Genomic DNA, 21,243 nt, shown 5'->3' with positions numbered 1-21,243 from the left:
CATTGTTAACACATTCCTTTTTTTCTTTTATACAGTATGTTCCAGGAGTAATTTTCTGTGCTTCCATAGATCTTTCTGTTGGTGCAGCCATAAATCATCTTCTTTCTCAATATGTCTTTGCCCTACCTTGTGCCATCTGCCTCTAGCAGACATTAGAGTTTCTTCGTTGTTCCATTTTGCAAACTTGCTCATTGCCTCAGGTATACATGCTTGTTCTTTGTGCTTTTCTAGCCTCTTCTCTGTGATTCTGTGTTTTGCTCTCAATGATATTTCTGACATCAGAACCTAGAGGGTTTCTCTTGGTTTCTTTCTTTGCCCTATTCCATCTTCCTCATTTTCTGGAGTTTTCTGGTCAAACAACCTATCCTTTGCTCTAGAACTTGGGCTGCTTTCTTTTCTGTCTTGGTTTCTTTCAGAAGATTGACACATACTTCTCGCTTTTCTCAATCGTTGTATTTATCATTGTTCGCTTATCTTTCCTTCTTAACTTTCATATGCTCTTCCTTTTCTTTGCTTTTCTCTTCCTTCTTTCCTCCTTTCTCATTGTCAGCCATGATTGTTTTGTTGTCTATTTCTTGTTCTCTTGGGGGGATATTTTTCCCTCTCTTTCTCCCTTTTCTACTCTGTCATTTCTTTCTCTTTCTCTTTGGTCTCTTCTTGGTTTAGCTTCTTGCTCATGCCTCTTCCAGTGAGACTCTGTGATTGGCCTCGCTGTGCCTGTGGAAATCCTCCTTTTCTTTTCGGAATCATGGTTGGTGCAGTACCTCTCCTGGGTCCCTGAATTGTCTCTTGGTGCTGATCTTCCCTTTTCTCATGTCCTCTTAACTTGGAAGTTCTTGCGTGGTGTTTGGCACCGTGTCCCCTTTCTTCACTAGATGACCGTGAGTTAGTTTGTGTCCTGTGAGGCTGGCATCATTCTGGGAGGTCTCTCTGCTTTTTTCCCTTCTGCAGTTCACTTTATTATTTTCTTCTATTTCATCATCTTTGCTGCTCTTAACATGAAAATGTCTGTCTGGGTTTTCCTCTCCTTTGGTACCAGTCTGGAGAATGCATTTCTCATGTGATATTCTATTCTCTGAACTTATTTCTTCAGAGTAACTTCTTGATTTCTCTTCCTTTATTCTAGACCTCACTTCCTGAAAGCTGCATTTAGGGGCTTTTTGTTCACTAACTGTTTGGTTTAATAGGTGCCTATAGCAACCTATAGCATTATATTCCACCTCTTCAGCTCTCTCTTACAGTTTTTTCTTATAAGCAGGCATCACAAATGCCTCTCTATCATCAGTCTCCCCTTTCCGTTTCTCCTTCTCTCTGAAATTTTTTTTCTATTTTTTTCCCTGTTCCTTTTTTCTGATATCAGCATCTTTTAGGAAGTTGTGAATATATTTGGGCTTTTGGTCTTTTCCTAAGAGTAATTTGTGATAACTTTTCTCCTTTTTCCCCTGCATTTCATCATAAATACTATCATATTCATCTGCGGTGCCATTTTTTGCAAGGGCCTTCTGGATTTCCAGTTTGGCCTATTTCGTCACTTGCTTCTCACCTGCTTCCCTCTGAAGGCTTTCACTCACAAAGGTTCCATCGTCATCATTTGAATCATTCCCAAATATTCATGGTTTTTGCAAAACAGGGCACAACTGCTGGGTTTTATTTGGCAAAACAAGCCCATACTGCCTGCCCACAATCACCGTGTTGCTGCTGTCTCCACTGAAGGTGGCTGGTGCTGAAATGACTCCAACACCAATGCTGGAGACGTCAGATAAACTCTGGTGTGGCTTTTTGAATCAATTTTAATAAGTATATTATTCTAGAAAATGTTACTTTGTTTCAAAATTAATAGCATAGTTAAGGAAATTCTTTTTATTCTCTACTGTATCTATACAATATTAATATTGTGTTTTTTTCTAATACTGTATGTTTTTCTTAACCAATCTTTATAGAAATTTTTTTTTCAAAGAATCAGGGTTTTGCTTTTTAGGTAATACTCTAAAGATTCTGCTTATAGTTATTCTGTTAATTTTTATCTTCTTTCTGCTTTTGTGGGTAATTGTTTTTCTCACTTTTGAGTTGGATGTTTAACTCATGAAGCTTAATGTTATTTTTTAATAGACAATTTAATGTTATACATTTAGATGCATCGATTTTTCATGTAGTATTTCATTTTTTTAAATCTTTGACTAGTTTGGAGGTTATATGTTCCATTTTCTTGATTTTTCCTGTTCTTTGTCTAGAATTTAAGTGGTTAACCTTAAATTTACAACATTCATATATGACTTAACAAAGTTGAAAATTTATAGTTCATCCCCTTTCAAAGTAAGCACTTTAGAAAGCTTTAATGCCCCACTCAGTTCATTGTTGTTTCTTTTTCTCTTCCATTCTGGGTAATTTCCTCATATCACTATTTCTCTCCTTTGGCTATGTCTAATATGCTATTTTATTGGTCCATTTTTTTCTTTAATGAATTTTTTATTTGTATAATTCTATTTAGTTCTTTTTCAAATCCATAGTTTTTGGTATCCTATTTTATTATTGTTTTTATTCTTTTTATCTCTATAAGGATTTTAAATATAGGTATTTTATAGTGGCTTTCCGAATAGTCTATTAACTAAAATTCTAAAGAAGCCAATCTTCCAGTTTTTTTATATATGCTTACTTTCCCTCATGATATAGCATTTCCTCATATTGCTTATTATTTGGGAATGTGAGTTTATCTTTGTTGGAGGGTATTTTTTTCATGGGACCACCAGGCTTGGATTGTTGAATTGTCTGCTTAGAGAAGCTTCATATTTTCATCTACTGAGCACTTGAGGCTTTTACTGATACAAAGTCATTTTTTAAATATCTTTCTTAGTTTGTGATTCCCTCACCATAAGGGTAGTTTAAAATTAGACTAAATTCTCATACATGCCTTGGGCTTGGGGTTTTTTTTTCTCATAAGCTCTTTTGCTACTTCTGTGGACCCATGAGCAAAGGTTTCTAGCACCTTTCACAGGGGAGGTAGTCATTCCAGGGTTTAGCTTTCTTTATGCAGTTCCAGCTCCCAATCTTATGTAAGCCCAAGGCCACATCTACTATTCTTACCTTCCTGGGGTCCCTTTCCATAATCTTACAAACACATGTATTTGGGTCTGATCCCTATATATTTTTAAGCCAGATCTCCCAACCCCCACTCCAATACCTTGGTATCAGCTCACAGCTGATCAGCCCTGGCTTGTATTTCCTCTTTGTTCTGAGATCTGATAAACTTCATTTTTTCTTATATTTTTCCAGACTCTAATATTTGTAGCAAATAGGGAATACTCATTAGTTCAGTCCACCGTGTTGATAGATTTCCTTACTTCTAATAAAGGAAAACTAATGGATAACCAAAATATGGAAGTATGATAATAGCTTATGACTGATTGGCTGAATCATGGATAAGATTGGACTAATGGGGGAAAGCTGTTTGCACATTCTCATTTAGTATCTACTTAGATTATATTATATAAGATGTCAGAGACTGTTTTTGACCTGGGGATACAAAGATAATGAGATATAGTTCCTTTCTTTAGGGAGTTCATAGCCTATCAAAAAGAATATACAATAGAATGCAGTGAGAGAAATGTTAATTGAAATATGTGTAATTGCTATAGAGTCTTTAAGTAAAATGCATTTCCTGTTTTACCTGTTTGAGTTAGAGATGTGTTGATAGAATATGGCTTGTTCCTGAAGGATCTTATAGAACAAGTAAAAACTCATAAAAAGTAAGGATGACCTTTTAGGACAAGAGAAGGATATGTATAAAGACCATACTAGTGTGGTACTTCGGTTTGGCTGGAGGATGAGGAGTAAGTAAAGAAGTGGTGGCAGATGAATATACAGAATGAGGCAACGATTCCTGGACTTTATTCTGTAGACAAGGAATCCTTTTCTTACTAAAGATCTGTTAAGCTGCCCAGAAAGAGAAAAATTAGAAGCATGATTTGAGTTAGGATGTGCTTATACATGTCCAGGCCAACAATGATAGATTTTGAAAAGAAACACTAGAGGTGAAATGGAATTTTCGGACTTAGTATAAACAGAGCTTGGAGACTGAGTTGGAGAATAGAAATTGTGATAAAGATACCAAAATTTATTGGCCAGTGACACCATGCCAGGCATGTTACTGAGTTTATTTAACTCTCACACAGCTTCATAAGATAAATAATCATTTATAGGTGAAGGAACAGGTTCAAAGAAGTTAAGTAAAAGCCCAATATCACACTTGTGGAGCTGTACGCCAGAACTGCCTGACTCCTATACTTGTTTTCTTTCTATTCATTTTACTGCCTTTCTGTAGGGAATTTGAAAAGAAAAAAAGAAAAAATTATTTTTTTCCATTTAGGTCTGCCTCATATTGTAAGTTTATAAAGTGAAATGATGAGCAATTCAAGAGTCTCTAAATAACTATAATTTGAAGCTTCAAATTACTTCTCAACTTTAAGCTAATTAAATCTTACAAGGCCCACCCCTCTAAAGTTGAAACAATTTGACATCTCTTTCCATGCCATTAGACTATATCTGTCTTTGCAATGTGATGATTCTGCTCCCTGCACTTTCAGAGCCTGTTGGTGTCAACATTTTGATGTGTCTTTCTGTGGGGCAGTGGTGCTAAGGATAATAATTGCTCCCAAACCCTCTAGTGAAAGTTATCAGAAACTAATTTGGAAGCTTTACCCTTATCACTAAGCTAGCTCAACAGTTTGAAAAACGCTGATCACTCAGGGATGTTCTAATGATAAATATGTTTTACCATAAATTGAAAACATAGGAAGCTAATAGCAATTATTGGTGTTTTATTGCAAGGGAATTTCTTTTGGGCTTTTCCAAAAAAAGTTTTATATAAGTAGAGAAGACTTTAATTATAATAAGCCAGATGGAAGGTCATCATCAATCTGTCCTGCCTTATTGAATCTTCCTTTCCTCACCAAACAAACTCAAAGCATTCTTTCCTTTTTTACCTTTAAATGCTAATGATGCCCAGAGGAATACTGAGACGCAAATGTGAAATTCAGAAATAATCCAGCCCACCACTGACATCATGTCTTACACATGTTAGGTTAGAATTCCTTTGTCAAGGAATAAGAAAATATTTATCATTGTGGTTTAGAGCACCGATGCTAGAACCAGACCACCAGGAGTTTGAATCCTGGTTCTGATACTCACTAGACATTTGATCCTAGGCAAGTCACTTACCATCTCTGCACCTAATTTTCCTCATTTGTAAAATGGGAATAATAAGAGGACATATCTCATGGGATTGTCTGACATTAAACAATATATGGAAAGCACTTGGCACAGAGTAAGCACTATATGAGAGTTTATTGTTGTCATTATCATTCTTGATATTTATAAGTAATAACCTTTACTTCAGTGTGTTATCATGATTGTTATTAAACTTAGATGATAAAATATTTGATATTTTATTTTCAGTATGCTAACTTTTGAGTCGGGTGGGAATAGAAAGTCTCTTTTATGCTTACCCATTATGGTATTTGGGTCTGATTTTGTTGTGTAAATCTTTCAAATAGAAAAGATTTAAAACTGAACCATAAGTTCTAAAACCACTATATACATTGAATATGGCTTTTGTGCTTTAAAAAACTATTTTTTGTGTTCAATTAGAAATAACTAATTTAGTTAAATCTTTTGGTTTAAGTAATCTATAGAATTAAAATGACCAAAAAGGTGGGATTAACCAGATTTATGCTCAGTAAAGGAACCTTGTGAACAGCTTCCAAGTAATGCAGGGGTTCTTAACCAGGGGTCCACGACCCGCAAGGAGTCCATGGAAAGATTTCAGGGAGTCTGTGAGCTTGAATTGAAAATTCAAAAGAACATTATTCTTGTGGGGACATGTCAGTGTGGGTGTGATATATTGATTAAATAATAACACAGTGTAGTGTGGACTTGGTATGATTTTTATTTTTATGTAGCCTCTTCTGAGTGCAGTGGATAACTGCCTGCAAAAAGGTTGGTAAGCATGGTTTTATGATGCCATGGGAAAACTCAAATTTCTAAATGTTTGCTGAAAATGCCCATTTGAACAGATGTTGAACCATGTTAGGTTATCAGGTATTGAAATTATGGGAAAGTTGTAAAATGTAGTTTTGAATAATCCTGAAATTTTATATAAAGACATGCCATTGTTGAGCGTCATAGAACTATCTGCCACTACATTCTAAGAAGGGGTCCATGGTTTTCACCTGATTGGCAAGGGAGTAGTGGAACAATAAGGTTAAGAACCCCTGATGTCATGGTTTTAGCTTTTTAATGGATATACCAGACTAGCCCATAAAACCCACCCTTTTGCTGTGCCATTCCACAGATGGCCACTTAACCAGCTTAATTTCACAAAAATGGTTCTGATAAAGAATTCCTTAAAACAATCTATAATGATTTAACATTCTGAGTTGTTTGAAGTATCATCATTATCCTAATGGCCCAGGGTCAGAACATTTTCAAATGTCACCCCTATCCCACCCCACCGCCACTTTTTCTGTTCAGATCCTCTTTCATTTGCATATTCTTAATACTACTAATCAGGCTTAAGTTTATTGCATATTATCTAGCCTTTACTAGATTTCCCTGCCCAACTCTTTTTGCCTTAATTTGAAAAAAAATATTGTTTTCTAATCTCATCCTTTATGAGATGATTTTAGTAACTTTAGAGTAACCTTATCTTCAAGTTCTGACAGCTACCTTACTATGAGAGGAGGGTAATTTAGAGGGATTAATCTGTACAGAGGCTCAGTGGTGAGAGGCCAACGGCATTGAATATTAGAAGGGATGTATACATTTAGCAGGTCCTTATATAAGGCAGAGTAGGGTGTATAAGGTACCTTGCTTTGAATTATGATAATGGCAGGGTAAGTAAATATGTTCCCATGGCATCCATGGCCAACAATGCTAATCCAGCATGGCAACTTTGCAGTCCTTAACAGAGCACTCCAGACAGTCACTACCAATCATTTGACCTTGGAACTTAGGATGAAACCTGTTTGCCACCAGGATATGATTTTTGCAAAAGATAAAGTTTTCTTCAAATGTATTTTTCTTATATTGATTCTCCATTAAAAAAAGAAGAAAAGAAAGAAAGAAAGAAAACTGAGGACAGAGCTTTAAATCTCAACTTCATGAAGGCATTTCTTTAGGGAGCAAATATAATATGGTTCAGAATATCAGACATCTCAAGCAAGCCTTTGGCAAGTGTTAGATTGTCAGTTCATAGTTTAATTTTTTGACAGGTGCCTAAAGTGCTGAAACTTGGTTCTATTGCTTAAGGTGGGATCAATATACTTTAGATACCAGATTGGAAGCAGAGTTGACATTCTGTTTTAGAAGCTTAGGAACCTGAATTTCATTCTTGTCCAACTGAGAGCCATTCTCTTTTTCAGTAAAAATGGACTATCAGTAGTGGCTTATTTCTCAGGAGCTTTAAATATGCTTAGGCACTTTGATAAATATTTTCTTGTGATCTCAAAGCTCTGGAATATAAACAAAATTTAGTCAGCAATATAGCAAACACATGAAGTACACAAATACTTTATACTGCGCTAAGCACTTTACATAGATAATCACATTTAGTCATCATAGCAGTATTTTTTTATTCCTAGTTTAAAGGTGAAGAAATTGAGAAGAGGGAGCCCTGATTTACCCAAGGACTATAGCTTGGGTGAACCATTATTTGTACGTGGGCAGTTGACTGCAAAGCCAGTTCCCTTACCTTCTACACTGTTTCCTCCTTAACTTCATGGGCAGGTTTTATAATACTCCTTGATTGACAGTCATGCCTCTGGCTACAAAGAAACAGTCCTTTTAGTCATATAGGACATTCAGGGTCCCTTTCTCATAGTAAATGTGGTTCTTTTAAAATGCAGGTCCCCGAATTCAACTCATAAGTAGCCACATTCTCCCCTTCACCCCCATCTCTTGGGGTCGGTCCTAGAAATCTGCAGTTTTAACAAGTCCATTGGTGTTTCATATGCACACTAATTTTTTTTTTAAAGATTTATTTTATTTATTTATCTCCCCGCCCCCCACACCTCATTGCTTTGTGCTTTTTGTCTGCTCTCTGTATATTCTTCTGTGGCTGCTTGTCTTCTCTTGAGGTGGCACTGGAACCAATCCTGGGACCTTCCGGAGTGGGATAAAGGTGCTCAATGTCTTCCGCCAGCTCACCTCTCTAGTCTGCTGCGTCCTTTATTGTCTCTCCTCTGTGTCTCTTTTTGTTGCATCATCTTGCTATGCCAGCTTTCCACGTAGGCCAGTGCTCTGTGTGGGCCAGCAATCCTGTGTGGGCGAGCACTCCTGCATGAGTCAGCATGCCACACAAGCCAGCTCTCCTCTCAGGTCAGCATGATGTGCAGGCCAGCTTGCCTTTCAACAGGAGGCCCTGGGAATCGAACCCTGAGCCTCCTGTGTGGTAGGCAGGAGCCCAACCACTTGAGCCACATCCATTTCCCTGCACACTAAATTTTGGGCGCCACTGCAGTATTATGTTAGGAAGTCCCAAGTCCTGAAATATCGTCCCCATATTGTTTTGTTTTAATTAACCAAGTAAGACTTCTCTGGATCGGCACTCATACATTTGGAGAGCTATCAACACTGAGTCAATTAAATTGCTTTTAGTTGAGATCTGCAACCTGAGAAAATAGGAACAGGGAGGAGCCTTTGGCTTTTGACACTTAGAAAGAAGATGGGAGAATATTAGAATGCAGGAAAATAGGGCTGCCAGAAAGTGCCAAAAGAACATTGAGAACCTGAAAGAAGGGGGAAAAGGTAGGTGCAAGGGCCCTGAAAAAGTTGCCTCATGCTTCTCTTTTTGGCTTCTCTCCCTACTCTGCCCTAGAACAAATAGCTATGTGACCTTTCACCAAAGAACCAAGAGCTCTCTGGCCTACCTCCAAACCCTTTTCTCCTGTATGTCATGAATTCTAAGGAGGAACCACCCTACCTCCTCCCATACCTAGTTCCTGAGAGAGTAGAGGACTGGGTGTTTCCAGGCAAAATTGCCCTTTGGTGAAAGGTCACTCTCCTGTCCTTACATCCACTTGCCCACCCTTCTTTCAGGTTCTCCAGGTTCTTAGGCAGATTTCTAGCTGCACTTGGTTCCAGAGTGGAGTGGAGGGAGACAAAAAAGGAAACAAAGCATACTCCTTAACAAGGGGAGCTAGTTCCCTTTTGTCTCCACCAATTTTCAAATCTCCTGCCTCTTTTCACCCCACTTCCCTTTTTTGTCTTTACCATCCCTAATACCTGTCAGGATGCTATAAACCATTACAGGGAATAAACTATATCCAGAATGTTTATATCCCCACAGTTTTGCCACATGATAAACCCTCAATAAATGTGTTTTCAGGGAGCAGTGTTTGGGAGACACAGGATGCTCACAAAGGCCAATATTTGCCTTTCAAATATGCCAGTTACAAGCACAGTATCATTTCCTGGCTGCAGTCAGGGCTTACCTCAATATTTACTGAGATGGCTAGTGTCCTCCTCCTAAAATTACTCTGCATTTCATGATTAGATTGCTCATGAAAAACATTTGCTTCAACTGTCCTGTCTCCCTTAATTCTGACTACAGGCCTTCACATATCCACACAAATATTTGGTCCAGTTTAAGTATCAAAGAAAGGGCAGCATCAGTTTTGGTTAAGCCTCGGAACAAATGACAAGAGGCTAGTCTCCTGTTTTCACAATAACCTTGCAAGTTTGACATTAGCCCCATTTTATAGATGAAGAAACTAATGTTCTGACAATTAAGTAATTTCTTGCTCAAGTTTCACAAATAGGAAGTGGCAGAGCTAGGATTTAAAGCTAAGTCCACCTGCCTACAGGGCCTGTGGTCACTCCAGTCACTTTTTCAGTATACCAGGTGATGACAGTAATGGTCATAATAACACATACAGCTTTCCTCCACCAGTGCTGCTGCTTTTTCTCCTTTAGCAAGAATGATGATGTCATCAGCCCTGCTAGCAGTGACCCAGTGACGTAGCAGTCAGTATTCTTTCTCATCCACTTTTCAGTCCTCCATTTTTTTCCTGATCCTCCTCTGCTACTTCCTCACCTACCATTACTTCTGTTTTTGCCTCCTTCCAGAATTATGGCATTTCTTGGCATTCCCTTGTCTGGCAACACTCAAAATTAGTTTTACTCTCAGTTAACTGCTTAGATGTTGAGATGTACCTTGTTGAATGGATCTTAAGTGATGATTATCCATTATAAATGCAGTTGCCTTTAAAAATAACATGATATATAAGTGAAGCCAAAGGTTGCTTTTTATAAACTGTTTCTGCAAAAGCAAACATTCATAATGAAAGTTAAAATGTTCTAAGATTTAGGATCAGCTATGCATCTCTGTCAGAAGTGGTAAGAGGAGTCGTTGCGTATTTAAATATACAAACCTATGGAAGTGTGGTCGCTGCTGTAGAATATGCTTTGCAGTTGTCTTCTTATCACATCTAAAAAATGTTGTCTGTAGCTAGATGTTCCTACATTCAAAGCTACTTCCCATTCCTTTGAGTAAAAAAGCATTCTACCTTTTTTCAATTAAAACAACAATGACAACATTGAAGTAACTAAGGTTCCAGTACCAAGAGCACCATATACCAAAACAGGCCATTTTATGCTATTGCTACAGGAGTAAAAGAGATGAGCAAAAACCTTTCTTTTAAATGATTCATTTATTCTCTTTTAGACCATTGGTGCCATAATAGATGTTTTCTTTTTGTGTAAACAAGGAATGGAGCATCTTTCAGTGCAGATTTTTACTTTATATAAAGATACTTCATTTTTATTCTTAGCTAAAACCATGCCATATAGAAATATAATGATTAAATGAATTTTCTTAGGTTTTGTCTCAGTTTAGAATTCATGTAGATGTTTCAATAAATCTGTTGTCTCTAGACACAGTCTTAAAATTTTGCTATATAATTTGTGCCATCATTCATTCAGCTAATATTTATTGAGTACTTATTACGTGGCAGGCATTTGCTAGACAGATTATTCCTGGACAGGTTTCTGGTTTGAGCCACTGGGGAGTGGTGAGGATGGGGAATTAAGAGTTCTTTTTTTTAAAAACAAGTTTCACTTGAAATGTATGTGAAATATCCAGGAAAGCTTTAGGTAAGCAATTTGGAGTTTAGAGAATGAGTCAAGACTGGGGAGTTAATAGATCAAGTTGTCAGCATGCAGATAACATTGAAAATTGTGGGTGGGGGAAGAATATTTTTAAAAAGAATGGAGATGAGAACTGAGGAACTCCCCAAATTTAAAGGTACCTAGGACCTTAATTCTTCCCAAAATATTGCTTAAATAATATGCAAATCCAGCTTTAAGGAAAATAAAAATGAAAATAAAGGATGCTTCAGAAATCATGTGTGAAAATAATATGTATTATACTTCTACCTGTAAAATAAGCTTGATATTGAATTAAACATTTTTAAAAATGGCAATAGTAATATGTCTTCTAGAAGTACTGCCTTATTTATGCTTTGAACATTGGCACAGATATAATGCTTTGGATACTTAGCCTTGTGCTGAAATCTTGTGATTTAACTGTAGAACTGAATGAGTTAATTTTCCTACCCATCTCAAGCTTTTATTTCAAACCAACAGGATTATACTCAGGTGGTGAGTTCTGCACATTGTCTAACTTAATTGGGAAATGTGTTTACATTGATAAGCTCCCAGCTTAATTCAAATGAAGGGAAGTTGTTTAATTTCACCTTTCATTTACTAAAATTTTATAAGGTAAAAGAATGTTAAAAATGGCACTAGTGTGTTTCTACAAATGCAATCCATAATAACCAAATCTGTTTGTGTTTTACTTCAAAGCAATCAGGCCCTGCAGTGGGACATTTCTTGGTGTTTTTCTTTAGGCCCTCTACAAATGATCATCCTCTGACTCCAGGGACCTATAGATTTTATTATACGGCCTTTCAGCTTGTATATTATAGCACTGAACTGTCATCTGTAGCATCCATTAGAATGTTATTGACAAAATGTCCACCCGTATTGAACTAAGTACTCGATAAACCACTATAAGTAAATTGTTGTGCTATTACCTCGAAGGATAGACTATTGATTCCCTAACATGAGTATGGGGAAAGCAGAAGATCCTAAGTACAATTCCTTCTGGTACTTGCAAAATGTTGCATAATGTCTTTTTTGAGGTCTCCAAATAGTAAAGAATCTTTTTTTAAAAAAAACTGTGTTTTGTTGAATATTTATTTTGTTTCCAATGAGTAACTAGTTAACCACTGATGAGTAAATCATTGTGTTGTCTTATGGGGCTAAAACTCTTCCATTTTAAAATTTTATTACATAATAAAATAATCCACGCCCATAGTAAGGAATTTAAATGGTATTGAAGGACATAAAATGAAAATCTTCTGACTCTTCATTTTGAAATCATACTCCAAAGGTAACTACTTTTAACAGTTTTTTGTGAGTACCTCCAGAGATTAATTGCATATGTGTGTGTATATGTATGTATGTATGTGTGTGTTATTACATTCCTCTTTTCCACAAATAGGATTGTACCATTCATACACTTTGGCAATTGATTTAGTGATGATAGTGGGGCTTTCTACTTTATCTTGAAAATCTTCCTGTATTGCCACATATTAATCTCATTGTTTTTAATGGCTGCCTTAGTGTGTCATTGTTTGGCTATACCTAGTATGTTTATCTAGACCCTTATACTGAATCTGTAAGTTTTTCTCCCTGTTTGTATTTTTGTTTTGCTGTTAGTATTATAACATACATGCATGTAAGTATATATGTACTTAGAGGTGCCTTCCTTTTAAAAATATGTGATATTTTCCTATACAAATAGAATAAGATAAAGTATATATTATCTAAAGAGTAAAATCTTCTATAGCTATAGTGATACATTTGGGAGAGCAGGGGTGAGGAGGGCGATTAAATTTGAAAGAATAAGTGTTGAAGGTATTCAAGACATTTGACAGCTTTTTCTCCTTGTTGAATACCATCAGATTTTCATTAAAGGGCAATTTATTGCAAAATTTTTAAAAGGTGAGCAGTAAGGTAAGAAAAAGAAATAAAAAGTATCCATATTGGAAAGGAAGAAGTAAAAGTGCTTGTATATGCAGATGACATGATCTTATATGTAGAAATCGAAAGGAATTTACAAGAAAATTGTTAGAGCAAATAAATGAGTTCAGCAAAGTAACAGTATAAAATCAATATTTAAAAAATAAATTGTGTTCCCATGCATTAGCAACAAATAACCCAAAGAGGAAATTAAGGAAAAATTCCATTTATATAATAGCATCTAAAAAAGTTAAATATCTAGAAATAAATTTAACCAAGGATACAAAAGACTTGTACAATGAAAACTCCAAAATACTGTTGAAAGAAATTACAGAACTGAATGAATCGTAAGACATCCCATGTTAATGGATAGGAAGAGTTAATATTGTTAAGTTGCCAATATTACCCAAAGCAATATACAAACTCAGTGCAATCTTTATCACAATTTCAGCAACCCTTTTCTTGCAGAAATGGAAAAACTGATCCTCAAATTTTTATGGAACTACAATTCGTCTTGGATAGCCAAAACAGTTTTGAAAAAGAACAACAAAGTTGGAGGACTCAAACCTCCCAATTTCAAATGGTACTGCAAAGCTACAGTAATGAAAAGTGTGATACTGGCATAAAAATAGACAAATAGATCAAGAGAACAGAATTGAAAACCCAGAAATAGACCCACACAACTGTGGCCAATTGATTTTCAACAAGGGTGCTAAGTACATGCAGTGGAGAAATAACAATCTCTTCAATAAAAATGGTGCTGGAAACACTGGATATCCACATGCAAAATAATGAAGATAACCCCCTACTTCATCCCGTATAAAAAAAATTAACTCAAAATGGATCAAGGACCTAAATATAAGAGCTAAGCCCTAAACTCTTAGAAGATAACATAGGGGCAAATCTTTAGGACCTGAAATTTGGCAACAGATTCTTAGATAAGAGACCAAAAGCACAAGCAACAAGAGAGACAAAAGATCAATTTGATTTCTTCAAAACTAAAAACATTTGTACATCAAAGGAAATTATCAAGAAAGTGAAAAGACAACCTATAGAATGGGAGAAAATAGTTTCAAATCAGACTGGATAAGGGCTTAATATCCAGAATATATAAAGAACTTTTACAATGCAACAACAAAAAGATAACTCAATTAAAAATGGGCCAAGGATTTGAGTAAACATTTCTTGAAAGAAGATTTACTGAGGCCAATAAGCATATGAAAAGATGCTCAACATCTTTAACCATTAGGGAAATACAAATCAAAACCACAGTGAGATTCTACTTCACACCCACAAGGATGCCTCTATTAAAAAATGGAAAATAACAAGCATTTGAGAAGATGTGGAGTAATTGGAACTTGAATACATTGTTTCTGTGGAAAGCAGTATGGCTATTCCTCAAAAAGTTAAGTATAGAATTACCATATGACCTAGAAATTTCAGTTATAGATATATACACAAAGAAAGTGAAAACAGGATAGCAAATAGATACTTGTGCACCAGTGTTTTATAACAGCATTATTCATGAAAGCCAAAAGGTGGAAACTACCCAGTGCCCATCAACAAATGAATGAATTTTTGTTTATGAAATATTATTTGGCCATAAGAAAGAATGAAGTTATGAGACATGCTGCTACATGGAAGACCTTTGAAAAAATTATGATCAGTTAAATAAGCAAGGCTCATAAGCACAGATATTGTATACCACTGATAAGAGATGACTAGAAAAATTTAATTAAAAAAATAAAAGATTGCAGGTACTATCTCCCTGAAGCTGTACACAACTCAGTGGAGCATTTTATTCTACATCAAAGGCATTGATAAGTGCCCTAGCCAGCTAATGGCATATAGGCCTTGCCCCATGGCTCTGCTGAGCTGCCTGGATAACTGCCTACTGCCCCGCCTCCCATCCCCCCCACAGTTTGCTCTTGAGTGCCTTGGAAAAGCCAAAGCAACTACAGTCAGTCCAGGAGCTGCCCACATACCCTGGTAGGATCCTTGTGCTCTCTCAGATGGCAAAACCAAGGCTCATGAGTCTCCAGGACCAGTCTAGACTTGGGTCACGCCACGTGGCCTGTGGGCAACTCAGTACAATTTCTGTCCTCTCTGCTCTCCCCTTCATCTCCCTATATGCAACATTTCCAGCATCCCTTCACAGCAGATCTCCTGGCTGAATTCTGCAAAGGGGAATTAGCCATGTACTGTTGGAAGGTAGAACGGCCAGGCCCATCCCTGCTCCTTGGGTGTCCGTAAGCAACATGTGACGTGTTCTGACTGAAACTTCTCAAGATCTACCCTTCCTGGTATTGCAGGTTGCAGTTAGCACTGGTCTTTCTTGTGAACCTGCAACTTTCTGATTCTTTGACAGTAATTATTCATGGCATCTTTCCTTAAGCTCCAAGTCCAAGGGCAAATTCTGGGTGTTAACCAGGAGATGATGGACAGAGTTAAAGACTAGTTGGGATGAGAAGTAAGGGAAGGTCAAGGAGAAAGGTCCAAACAACTGGGCACCTTGCTACAATAACCCGTTCAGCAGTGCCCCATTGGCAAGATTGGGCAGGTGTTATCCACACAAATAAACAATATGGCTCCAGAGGGCACCAGAGCAGTAGTATCAGGAGACCTGGGCTCTGCCCAATGCTGCTGCCAACTCCCAGGTCATGACTTGCTTAGTACATGGTAGAAATTATCAAATAGGGGGAAAGAAGTTGGACAATATCTAAGAATGATGCAAGCAATAAATATTGATTTTTTAAAAAATTATCAACTAGATAATCACAGATCTCCAATAATCAGAGGTTATATGGTGTTTTATACTGATAACTGAGAATCCTTAACTAATTTCTGATTTATGAGAACATACTTTAGTGCCAAATAGCTCTGTATCTTTGAAATGTGGTCATCTATGATGATAATATTCAGTTGAACAGAATGGTCAATTAACTGGAACAAGCAGTGCCTCTTTGTATAAACAAAAGGTTATAGTACTTGACATTATATTTCTTAAAAAGAAGGATGAGCTCCTTGGCAATTTATGACAAAGTGTATGCTTAGGAGATTAGGAGAGTGGGGGGTATGAGAATTCCATAATTTGAATTCTCACTTTTATACACCCAACTGTTGACCCCGTAGCTTCTCTCAGGACGGTGAATGTTGCTTAAAAGCAGATAATATTTAAAACAAGGAAAAAAACCTCAATAAATTAAAGCTGACAAATCAATTAGAACTATACCTCTTAAAGAATAATATCCTACATTTGTAAAGACTTCAGAGTTTCTAAAGTGTTTTCATGATCATTTCCTCAGCATAATGAAAGGACAGATGTTATTATCCCAAATTTATAGGTGAGAGACCTGAGACTCCAAGAAGGTAGTCCATGACTAGTAAGTGGTTTAACTAGTAACAGCTCTCTTTTTCCATTAAGATATAGTTCACATACAAAAAACTTGACCCTTTTGTAATATATAATTCTGTAACTTTCAGCATAACCACAGAATTATTCATCCATCACCACCATGTAAATTTTTTAAAAAGATTTATTTCTTTATTCCCCGCCCACTGTCTGCTCTCTGTGTCCATTCACGGTGAGTTCTTCTGTATCTGCTTGTATTCTCATTAGGCAGCTTCGGGAACTGATCCTGGAATCTTCTGGAGTGAGAGAGAGGAGATGATTCTCTTGTACCATCCCTCATCTGCTGTGTCTCTTGTTATCTCCCTGCTCTGTCTCTTTTTGTTGCATCATCTTGCCGCACCAACTCTCCATGTGGGCCAGCACTCCTGCACGAGGCAGCACTCCTGCATGGGGCAATACTCTACACAGGCCAGCATTCTGCGCAGGCCAGCACTCCACATAGGCCAGCTCACCATATGGGCCAGCTTGCCTTCACCAGGAGTCCCTGGGCATCAAACCCTGGACCTCCTATATACTGGAGCCCAATTGCTTGAGCCGCATCCCCTTTCCACCACCATGTAATTTTAAAACTTTTTTATCACCCCAAAAAGATACCTGTACCCATTACTAGTCACTACTCATTCCTCCCTACCTCCAGCCCCTGGCCAATCACTAATCTTCTTTCTGTCTCCATGGATTTGCTTATTTTGAATATTTCCTATAAATGGAATCATATAATGTGTGGTCTTTTGTGTCTGGTTTATGACTATGCTTATGACTTAGCATAATGTTTTCAAGGTTCACCCATGCATCAGTAATTCATTTCTATTTATGTCTGAGTAATAATTCATTGTATGGATATACCACATTTTATTTATTTATGACTTGATAAACATTTGGGTTGTTTCTACTTTTTTGCTATGAGTAATGCTGAACATTCTTATGCAAGTTTTACTGTGGGTATGTGTTTTCACTTCTCTTGGGTACACACCAAGGAGTGGAATTACTAGATCCTGTGGTATACATTTAATACTTGAGGAACTGACAAACTGTTTTACAAAGTGGCTGTATGATTTTACATTACTGCCAGCAATGTTTGCAGATTCCAGTTTCTCTATACCCTCACCAACACCTGTTAGTCTTTTTTATTGTACCCATTCTAATGGGTATGAAATGTTATCATTTTTTTTTTTTTAATTTCTCCTCCCACCCCCAGTTGTCTGTTTTCTGTGTCTATTTGCTGTGTTTTCTTCTTTGTCTGCTTCTGTTGTCAGCGGCACGGGAATCTGTGTTTCTTTTTGTTACATCATCTTGTGTCAGCTCTCCATGTGTGCGGCACCATTCCTGGGCATGCTGCACTTTCTTTTGCGCTGGGCAGCTCTCCTTATGGGGCGCACATCTTGCACGTGGGGCTCCCCTATGCAGGGACACCCCTGTGTGGCAGGGCACTCCTTGCGCACATCAGCACTGCACGTGGGCCAGCTCCACACGGGTCAAGGAGGCCCGGGGTTTGAACCGTGGACCTCCCATGTGGTAGACGGACGCTCTAACCACTGGGCCAAGGGTGCTTCCCGGAATGTTATCTTTTGATTTGCATTTCCCTGATGTCTAATGAGGTTGATCATCTTCCCATGTGCTTACTGGCCATTCATATACCTTCTTTGGTGAAATGTCTTTGTAAACCCTTTGCCCTTTTTAAATAGGATTATTGACTTTATATTCTTGAGTTGTACAAATTCATTATGTATTCTGGAGAGTAGACCTATACAAGTTATACAGTTTACAAAAATGTTTTCCCTTTGTGTGGTTTGTCTTTATGTTTTCCTGATACTATCCTTTGAAGCACAAAAGTTTTCAATTTTGATGAAGTGAAATTTATTCTCTATTGTTGCTTATGCTTTATCTGTCATGTCTAAGAAATTATTACCTAATCCAAAGTTACAAAGATTTACTCCTATGCTTTCTTTGAAGTTTTCTCATTTCAGCTCTTGGTAATTTAAGTCTGATCCATTTGTAATTAATTTTTGGATATAATGTGTGATAGAGGTCCAACTTCATTCTTTTGCATGATATCCAGTTATCCCAGATAGGTGAAATAATGGCATTTCTCTGAGAGTGAAGCTTTGAAGGAGCTTCAACTGTGTTTTCTCTACTCTGGTAGCTTCCAGGATGCTGGTTTTCATTGTGATTACATGCTCTTGGTTTTCAGGGCTACAGCAGAGCTGGTTGGAAGAGGATGGGAATAGGCCAAGTTAAAATATCATAAAGCTCATTGTTCTTAGTGAGATTCAGCCATTTATTCTTGAATATATACTTCCCAGATTAATGCAAGCCTTTGGTTAATTTCCAAACTTCTGAAAAAATTGATTCTGACAATTTTTTGCCAGAGTTCTCATTGTTTTTATGGAGCAAATAAAAGTCTTCCTTCAAAATTTTCATTGACATCCAGTAATAGCTCATTGACACCAAGGGCTCCTTTGTCTATACCATGTAATGCTCTTTTAAAAAAAAAATTGTACTCACTTAAACTTGTTATGGTATTTATATTCCACCAATCAATTAAAAATAATTCCACTAAATTACATTTGCCAAATCTTTCAAACACAGGCAACAAAGCCCTATGAAAAAGTAACCTCTGTCTTGGAGGCCAAAAAAACCTCAGAATTATAGTACTTAGAAATTCACAAGTGGAGAACTGAGGCTAAATAAAATTCATTGACTTGCTAATGGTCTCAGGGACTAAATAATGGCAGAACTGGGACAAGAATGCAGGTCTACTCTTTGGTCTAGATATAGTAGTCTTGCTCTCTTGCCTTCTTTAAAAATGTATGGTAACAGAATTTGGCAGGCAAGTGAATGTGCTTAGACTTGTACCATCTAAATTAAAATTGATATCCTTGCACTCTTCTGGCATTACTGAAATTTGAAATATTCAAACATTGACTAGCTCCCAGTGATGCTTTATCATTAAAGAACCTGTACATTTCAGGAGCATGGTGACTTTCTTGCTATTTTGATTAAAATATTTCACTGAAAATATAAAAACTCAAATTATGTTCTTTGGAAGGAAAAAAATAATTTTGTAGAACAGACTTAGAAATTTAATAGATGCTTTTAGATAGTGGTCATTTTATTTTACACAGCCTACAACTACCTACATGCTGAACAACTTCCATTTTATTGTACTGGTATATTTGAAATATATTTAGGAACATTTTAAAAATAATTTTAAAAGTTTATTTAATCTATTTAGTTATGCATAAATTAAAAAGTCGGCAGCTAATATTTGAACATTCACTATATGGCAGGAATTAAATCATAAAAAATAACTTTATTCTTATGTCTCAAGGAAGTAAATATTATTTTTATCTCCAGTTACAACTAAGGAAACTCAGACAGAATAAGTAAATTGACCAAGGTCCAACACTAGAAGTGATACATCTGAGATTTGTATCCACTACTATTTCCTCCAGAGCCCAAAATCACCACAATGTTTTTTTTAAAAACCACTTTATTGAGGTATATCACTATTTAAATGTCATAATTAAAAAGCAATTTTACACTGCCATCTCCCCCAAAAAGCTCTTTATGTTTTTCTATTCTCTAGAATTTAAGAAGAAAACATGTAATTTAATTCTTCTGGATTATTTAACCTATAGAAACAGAAGCATAATGGGAAAATCATAAGTTTGGGAGTGTGATAAAATCTAGGTTAGAATCCTAGTTCCACCACTTATTAGTTAGTTGTATGATCTTCAGCAGTTTAACTCTTCTGAGCCTCTGTCTTCTTTGGTAAATTAGCAATTCATAGTACTATTCTTGCTGGATGGATGTTGCAAAACCTTAGAGGGGGGGAAAAGCCTTTATGATACTTTTAGAAGAATGGGTAGAGGGATGAACAGTATTTCATAGATGAAGATCATGTGAAATGTAAAATGTCAGTGTCAAAGAAATGAAAAAGGTAGATGAATGGGGTTTTTTGCCCCTTATTAAATTAGCAAAGATATGAGTAGTGAGATAGGTACTCATCTCATTTTTTCTACTGTTTGGAGCTTAAATTGGTAGAAGCTTTCTAGGAAACAATTGAATAGTATGTTTTAAGAGGTTTCAAACTGTCCATACCATTTGACAGAGCAATTCTACCTCCAGTAATCGTTCCTAAGAAAATAATCAGAAATACCTGCCAAGATTTGTATATAAGGATTATAATCACAGAAAGTAGTATATTGAATACAAATGGGATATGTTCATTATAGTCTAGTCTTAGGTTGGCAATATTTTGTAACAAATGAAGGATTCAAATGTGATATACTTGCAGAGACCAAAAAAAAAAAAAAAAGTAAGGAAACAGCCCAAATTGTTAGTGGTGAGTGATAAGATTTGAATGATTTTGTCAGTGTTTAGTATTCTTTCTTTTCCATGTTTTCCAAATTTTCTAAAACATGCATTACTTTTTACCAATTATAAAAGATTCTTCTAAAAATTCAGGAGGGACCAGTAAGAAAGATGGCTCTTATTTTTAAGTTTCTTTGTGACAAGCTAGTGGGCCTTAGACCATTTTTAGTTTATTTTATTTTCCAAGGGCTCTGGAGCCACATTCATCCTTTCTGGGACCACATATATTCTTGTGATTTGAGTGCAGAATTGGAAAATAAAACAAACAGAGATTAAAATGATGTGTGATAGTACTTCCAAATTGGTGGAGTCCTGAGGAACTCAGCACATCCTCTCCCCCAAAAGCAATACTTAAATTAAACAAATGGTCAATAACAACC

General features: G+C 36.5%; 1 protein-coding gene and 1 pseudogene across 9 annotated transcripts in view; one reads left to right on the top strand and one right to left on the bottom strand.

The window, feature by feature from the left end:
• Positions 1 to 21,243, top strand: part of CFAP20DC (CFAP20 domain containing) — a 341,279-nt gene that overhangs the window by 64,936 nt on the left and 255,100 nt on the right. The window lies entirely within an intron of this gene.
• On the bottom strand, positions 28 to 10,035 carry LOC139437677 (nuclear speckle splicing regulatory protein 1 pseudogene; annotated as a pseudogene).

The sequence above is a fragment of the Dasypus novemcinctus genome, chromosome 26 (genome assembly GCF_030445035.2).
Source record: "Dasypus novemcinctus isolate mDasNov1 chromosome 26, mDasNov1.1.hap2, whole genome shotgun sequence".
NCBI lineage: Eukaryota > Metazoa > Chordata > Mammalia > Cingulata > Dasypodidae > Dasypus > Dasypus novemcinctus.
This window is presented reverse-complemented; position numbering and strand designations above follow the sequence as displayed.